Genomic DNA, 7,834 nt, shown 5'->3' on the forward strand with positions numbered 1-7,834 from the left:
ATATAAAAGTAATAATATAAAGTACATATATATTAAATATATAATATATATAGTATACATAAATATAAATATAGTATATATGAGTATATATGAACGTAATTAAATATATAATATATATAGTAAATACAATTGATAAAAATCGGTATTAACGCTATGTCCACTGCTATGTACTCTTCATATGAAGCACTGAGATCACGATGAAATTTGTATAATGAATAATTAAACAATATTTCTTTATTTATTTGCAGATCGTGTCAGTCAACGTATCAACTTGGTCAAAATTGTTCCAATTTTCAATAATCTTAGGAAGGAATTATTCTGACCCCTTTTGGTAGTTCTAGTGCCACCGGTGAAGACCTAATTAAAGAAACAAAAAATGGAAGGAAAGAATTTTGGATTAGACGGAAGAGGGGAAAGAAAATTTGAGAAAGACGTTGGCAAAGAAATCACACGTGCAACTTGGGTGCAGCATCGTGGCAAGTGGATGAATTTATAGGATTCCGAAGAACAGGATGCGCTTATTGCCAGGCAGCCCTGGAGTCACGCCGATTTCCCCTGTGCTCGATGGACGACGATGATGAGGGACGGGGCTAATTCGCGAAACGGTGTCGGAGGCATCCTAGAGGCCCGTCTCGAAGGAACAGTCACGCCCTCCTCGTTACCCACGGCTTCTCCCTTTTTCCCTTTTTCGCGATAATATCTCGGCAAATACCGAGCCAGGGGAACCCTTTAGCCTGGGCCAGGCTGCCGCCTGCACGCGTAATACCCTAAAATTAAACAGGCCAAGGCGCCAGCGGCGAGCCGGGCGTCGCGTTGCCGTGAATCGGAGAAGCGCAGGAATCGTTCACGAATCGGCTAAGAATTGGCTAAGAATCGGCTAAGAATGGACGAGGAATCGAGCAAGATTTAGGGTGCAATTGGTCGAGTAAGTACTGGTTAAAGATCGGTTTGGAACCGGTTGTGGGTCTGTCAAGTGTGTATCAAAAATCGGTTGAGGATTTTAGGTATATTCTAAAAGTGAAGTATCGAATAGCTGAGAATCTGTGAGAAGATGACGAGGGATAGGTTAGGGATTATAAATATCGTCTAGAAATCGATTAAGAATTAGGGAAGGATCGAGAAATTGGTTGGGAATTGTACAATATAAAGGTAGATTAGAAATCGACTAAAAATCGTTTAGAAATTTTAAGAATTGTCTTAAGATCGATTAAGAATTAATGAACAACTGGTTAGAAATTGGTGAAGAACTATTTGAGTATCGGTTAGTAATTGGTTAAGAATCCCTTAGGAATTTTTCAGGAAACGATTAAGAATTTTGGAGTTATGCAAAAATTGATTAAGAATTAGTGAGTAATTGATCAGAGATAGGTAAGAGATCGATGAAAACTCGTTTAAGAATCCTAAATCGGTTAGAAGTGCAATAAAAATTGAACAGTAAATCAATAAAGAATCAATTAACAATTTTAGGAATCGTCCAAAAATTGATTAATCCCTCGCGCATAATTGATGAGAAACCTACGAAAAATCGTTTAACAATTGATAGAATTGATCGAAAATCGGTTAGGAATGTATTAAAAATCCAGCAGAAATCGATCTGGAATTCTGAAAACTCGGTTAAAAATTTTAGGAATCGTCCAAAAGTCGATTAATCCTTCCTGCATAATTAACGAGAAATCGATGAAAAATCGTTTAAGAATTGATCGAAAATCGGTTAGGAATGTATTAAAAATCCAGCAGAAATCGATCTGGAATTCTGAAAACTCGGTTAAAAATTTTAGAAATCGTCCAAAAGTCGATTAATCCTTCCTGCATAATTAACGAGAAATTGATGAAAAATCGTTTAAGAATTGATCGAAAATCGGTTAGGAATCTATTAAAAATCCAGTAGGAATCGATTTGGAATCGTGAATACTCGGTTAAAAATTTTAAGAATCATCCAAAAATCGATTAATCCTTCCTGTATAATTAATGAGAAATCCATGAAAAATCGTTTAAAAATTGATCGGAAATCGGTTAGAAATCGGTTAGAAATCGGTTAGAAATCTAGCAGAAATCCATCTGCAATCGTGAAGGTTCGGTTAAAAATTTTAAGAATCGTCCACAAGCTAACAAAGAATTATCGACGAATCGGTAAAGAATCGATGGGAAATCGACAGAAAATCGTTGAGGAATTGTTCTTGCCATGGCGCTTTGGCACTGTTCAACATTGACATCTCGCGATGGAGGCCGTCGCGCCATCGATAAGCGTATCGACTTGTCTTGCATCGTTGCTCAAGCACGACGCCGTGTATCGACGCGCGTCCACGACTTTGTCGGTGGTGGAACGTCGTAGGCGAACTGTAAATCATTTTATCCGACGTTTAAGCACCCTCGTTGAAACTATCGCTGTGATACGGTTTTCTTCTGCGCCACATTTTTCCCTTTGCTCGAGTTATTTATGGCAGATGGTTAACACGGTTGATCGATGGTATCGAGTGATTCGTTCGCTAAGTGCAGTCCGAGTACGATTCCACCACTCGAATCTCTTAAAAACACTTTTCTTATTTTTAACACTCGGTTAACCCCTTCCACTACCATTTAATTACCAAACATTACACATCGAAGTACCATTCAATTTTATTGTAATTGCCACTGTACACGTTCCTATCCCAGCCATAATAAAGTTGAATAAAAATTTTGGAAATTCTTCGAATTTTCTGAGAACTATAATTAGCATAATTGACACCAAGAATTCGCGTCAAATTAGACTCGTGATTGCAGCGAGATAGGTTAATTTTAGGAATTTCTTCGTGCAAAGGTACGTATTGTTACTCGAGGAATAATATAAAAGATAGGTTATGGTTGGTCGAGTTCATTTTGTTATAATATCTTCGTTATAGTACCTTCTTCTAGGAATTTCTTGGTACAAAGGTACGTATTATTAATCGACGAATAATATAAAAGATAGGTTATGGTTGGCCGAGTTCATTTCGTTATAATATCTTCGTTATAATATCTTCGCTATAGTACCTTCGCTATAGTACCTTCGCTATGGGAGATTTCAAATGTATATTAATAAGGAAGGAATATAAACTATACGCTGGATGATGGTTTTTACATTTATGAGGTGCGTTCTATTTATCAAATTAACTGGAACGCTGCATACGTGCTATCAATAATCCGTCGGTTAACAACGAAATTAATAACGTATAAGCATGCACTTCCTCTATTACGAGATACAATCTTCGAAACGTAACCAGTCTCTAAGATTGCACCTCAGTTACAGAATTTCCCTTCGCGATTTCCTCCACTCAATTTATAATAGCTCGTTCAGCCACAAACACGTCCAATTCCCTTTTTACCCTCCTCCATTTTCCTTTTTATCCATTATCATCTCTTTCCACAAAATCCAATCATTCCTTTTTAATTCTCTAAATTAACAAAACTCTTTTCCAATAAATTCCTCTTATTCTTATTTTTCTCACACTCTGAACCTCTTTCGTAAATTTCTTGCTAAATTATTCGAAAAAATCCTCATCCCTGATCACCTGAAAACGAGGGTACATATTAGCAAACACATTGCGAAAATTAGGCGAACAAAGAGAACGCAGAACCAGTGAAACCAGCTTCGCCTAAGTGCTGGAGAGTTCTAATCTCCAGCGCCATGTTGCTAGACGCTTCTAGCGACATCTGGCATTCTTTTGGCTATTTAAATAAAAACTAACGATGGAATGACTTCCTTCTAAGTTACAGAAATATAGTTATTCTGATTGTGAGACATTATTATATATTATGAGTAAAACCTAACCTATCCAGTGTATTAAGCAACACTAAGTTTCCTATACGAATTCGTTAAGGAAGAAGGGAGAAAAAGAATTATCAGAGAAATACCTCGCTGATCGAAGAACCCGCAACGATGTAACATCAATCCACTCGGTTCGTGTTTTCCGTCTGTTCTTCTGCCATAAGCCGATGCTCGACTCGTTTCGCCTGTCGGATTCAATAGTGGAGCATCTAAAACATGTCGGATGAAAATAGATACCGCAACGTAGCCGGGACATTTTGCGCTCTCCTATCCGTCTGTGACGACGAATTCCGTTTTGCCGTTCCGAGTGAAGTACCGTTCGCAATGAGACGCGAGTTCCTCGTACGTTACGAAATTTCCCAACCGCGATCCCCTCTAGACTCGAGATGGGAATTTTTCCCGGGCAACGGCGTCGGTTGGGAAACGGTGAAACTATCAGGGTTGCCCCGTCGTGCAAACCTTCACGACCGGGTACTTAAATATTCATAAATCGCGCTTTTTACCATCCACGAGTAGGCTTCCGCTGCGCGAACAGCGAGATCTGCGTCGTAAACTCTCCGGGTTGATCCGTGAGTTATGGAAAGGCAGGAAAAGGCAAACTGTGCCTCCAATTACCTGGCTAGTCGGCTGAGATGTGAGGAAAATATTTTTCCAAGGCGACAAAGTTTGTTATTGTCCAGGGAGATCTCGGCGGCCTGTGCCAATTAGGAAAACGAACGGTTTCAGCATTATTTGCATCGTTGTGTGCATATCTCGCGAAGCTTTTGAGCCAACCGGGTTGAAATTTATTTCTATCGGGCACCGTTCAATTACCGGTTGCCTGGTCACGTAAGAGATAGCCAGGCTGGCCTGTCGTAATTATTAATCATCTGATGTACGCTGATTACGGAGACGAGTCACCGAGCTTGGATCTACGAGCGCCTTTGGCTAGCACCGTTTCAACAGCGGTGTCAACCGAGTAGGAAATCCTCAGTCGCCATTTAATCGTGTTCTAGAGATCAACGATGATACAAATTTCTATGCTGTTTCTTATTTACCGTCTTAAAATTGTCGTCCATTACGCAGCAGGGAGTTCTCAAATCTTTAAGTGCAATGGGTGTCAATAGGACGTTGACTAGCTCCAGATTATTAGCCCAGACATGTCCAATAATGCAGATCTTCCCGCGCAGGTGATACAAATTTCTATGTTATTTCTTCTTTACCATCTTAAAATTGTTGTCTACTTTGCAACAGAGAGTTCTCGAATCGCTGAGTGCAAAGGGTGTCAATGGAACGTTGACTGGCCGATTATTAGCTCAGACACGTCATCTAATGCAAGTCTTCTAGTGGAGTTGGTACAAATTTCTATGCTATTCCTTATTTACCGCCCTAAAATTGTCGTCCACTTTGCAACACAGAGTTCTCGACTCTTTGAGTGAAAACGGTGCCAATAGGATGTTGACTGGCCGATTATTAGTTCTGACACGTTCCCTAATGCAGATCTTCTCGTGCAGATGATACAAATTTCTATGCTATTCCTTATTTATCGTCTAAAGATTGTCGTCCACTTTGCAGCAGAGAGTCCTCGAATTTTTAAGGGTAAAGGGTGTCAATAGAACGTTGACTGGCCGATTATTAGCCCTGACACGTCCTCTAATGCAGGTGTTCCGTGGAATTGATTCAAATTTCTATGTTATTCCTTATTTATCTTCTAAATATTGTCGTCCACTTTGCAGCAGAGAGTCCTCGAATCTTTGAGTGCAAACGGTGTCAATAGGATGTTAACTGGCAGATTATTAGCCCTGACACGTGCTCTAATGCACATCTTCTCGTGAACTTGATTCAAATTTCTATGCTATTCCTTATTTATCTTCTAAATATTGTCGTCCACTTTGCAGCAGGGAGTCCTCGAATTTTTAAGGGTAAAGGGTGTCAATAGAACGTTGACTGGCCGAATATTAGCCCTGACACGTCCTCTAATGCAGGTGTTCCATGGAATTGATACAAATTTCTATGCTATTCCTTATTTATCGTCCTAAAATTGTCGTCCACTTTGCAGCAGAAAGTTTTCGAATCTTTGAGTGCAAAGGGTGTCAATAGGACGTTGACTGGCCCCAGATTATTAGCCCAGACACGTCCCCTAATGCAGATCTTCCCGCGGAGTGTCGATGTGTCTGGGAACTGAAAATCTACGCCTACACCTCTTTCGGATAGCATCTTCGCCGACGCACTTTCGTCGCCTGCGTATCTGATGCACGTCACCCGTGTTCCTCTTCTCCGAGTCGCTCTTCTGAGGCTAGGCTCGCTAGCGCCGGTGGAATGCGGCGCTCAGGTGACGATCTATCAGGGACCAGCCTCGTATGCCTGATTGTTTAATGCGGGTCATTGTGTCTCGGGATTGTATTCGATCGACAGCGACACGCACGGTAGCTATGGTAATGCTAATGGCAAGATCCTGGTGCATATTAGATGGCAGGAGATAAGAGGCGAGGCACGAGGAGACACGAACGAGACGTGTGCTCGGGTCAGATTTAGCATCGAGGAAGTCTGTTTATGTAATTCCACGGTACCCCAGGTTCGGATTGGCGGGTAGGATAGGTCGGGAATCTGGGGAAAGTGTCGGATTCGCAAAAGGAAAAGCTGTTGGCCGTATTATGACTCGTGTCAGAGTAACGCCAGGTGGCGCGAGAGTGAATGGATAACGAATCGTGACAATACGAATCGCGATAAATCAGAGTGTGTTCTACGGTCACGTAACGAGTGTGGTAGATGGCGGAGTGTCGTTTTTGATCCCACGTTCAATTTCTTCTTGGAGCTTTCGAGGTTTCAGATTCTCAGACGTTTATTCGGAGAATAATTTTGTCTTGGAAAAATATGGTATTCGAGATGATGAGGTAAAAAGGATCAAGATTGGCCCGTCCTCACAGATGGAGTGTATGGCAGGTTGCCGTCATTGAGATTAGAAAGAGACCTTATTGTCAGGCTAGTTTAAGTCCAGAGGTTGGATGTTTACATAAGAGTATATAAATTCTTGTTATTGAGCTTTCAACCCAGTTATTTTACAATTATATGTGAAAGAATCACTCTCTTTGATTGGAAGCCCTTCTGACGAGTTTTTCAAAGAATTGAACGTGAAAACAATGGAAGAACTTTAGAGTGTCACGTTCCTGAAATGTTAAAGCAAGTCAATCTTGCTTTGAAAAATAAATAAAGTCTTCGATTTCGAGTTTGCACGTCTCGAACCTTCTCCCTTGGCAAGTTCTGATAGAGAAATGGCTGTTCGATGTCAAAAGACTCGGAGATTAACGAAGCACTGTAATTGGACAAGCGTCAGGGGAAGAAAGAAACAAATAAAATCTTCGATTTCGAGTTTGCATGTCGAATTTGCATGTCACCTCCTTCCTTGGTGAGTCCTCGTAGCCTAGAAACCTGGTAGGTGCCTGATAGAGACCTGTCCAATGCCAAAAGCCTCGAAGATTAACAAAGCACTGTGATTGGACAAGCATCAGAGGAAAGAAAAGACAAATAAAGTCTTCGATTTTGAGTTTGCATGTCGAGTTTGCATGTCACCTCCTTCCTTGGTGAGTCCTCGTAGCCTAGAAACCTGGTAGATGCCTGATAGAGACCTGTCCAATGCCAAAAGCCTCGAAGATTAACAAAGCACTGTGATTGGACAAGCATCAGAGGAAAGAAAAGACAAATAAAGTCTTCGATTTTGAGTTTGCATATTGCAAACCTTCTCCCTTGGTGAGCCCTCATAGCCTAGAGACCTAATAGAGTAATGCCAGCTGTCTGATGCCAAAAGACTCAAAGATTAACGAAGCACTGTGACTGGACAAGCGTCAAAAGAAAGAAACAGTAAATGAAGTCTTTGATTTCGAGTTTGCACGTCGCAAACCTTCTCTCTTTATGAGTCCTCGTAGCCTAGAGACATGATAGATGCATGGTAGAGACCTTTCCGATGCCAAGAGACTCAAAGATTAACGAAGCACCGTGATTGAACGAGAGTCAGAGGATGAAACGTAGAGCGTTTCTTGGGCAATTTAGCGTGGAAAGTAAATAGTAATAAAA

This window comes from Eufriesea mexicana, unplaced genomic scaffold (genome assembly GCF_001483705.2).
Source record: "Eufriesea mexicana isolate 0111107269 unplaced genomic scaffold, ASM148370v2 scaffold5190, whole genome shotgun sequence".
Classification (NCBI taxonomy): domain Eukaryota; kingdom Metazoa; phylum Arthropoda; class Insecta; order Hymenoptera; family Apidae; genus Eufriesea; species Eufriesea mexicana.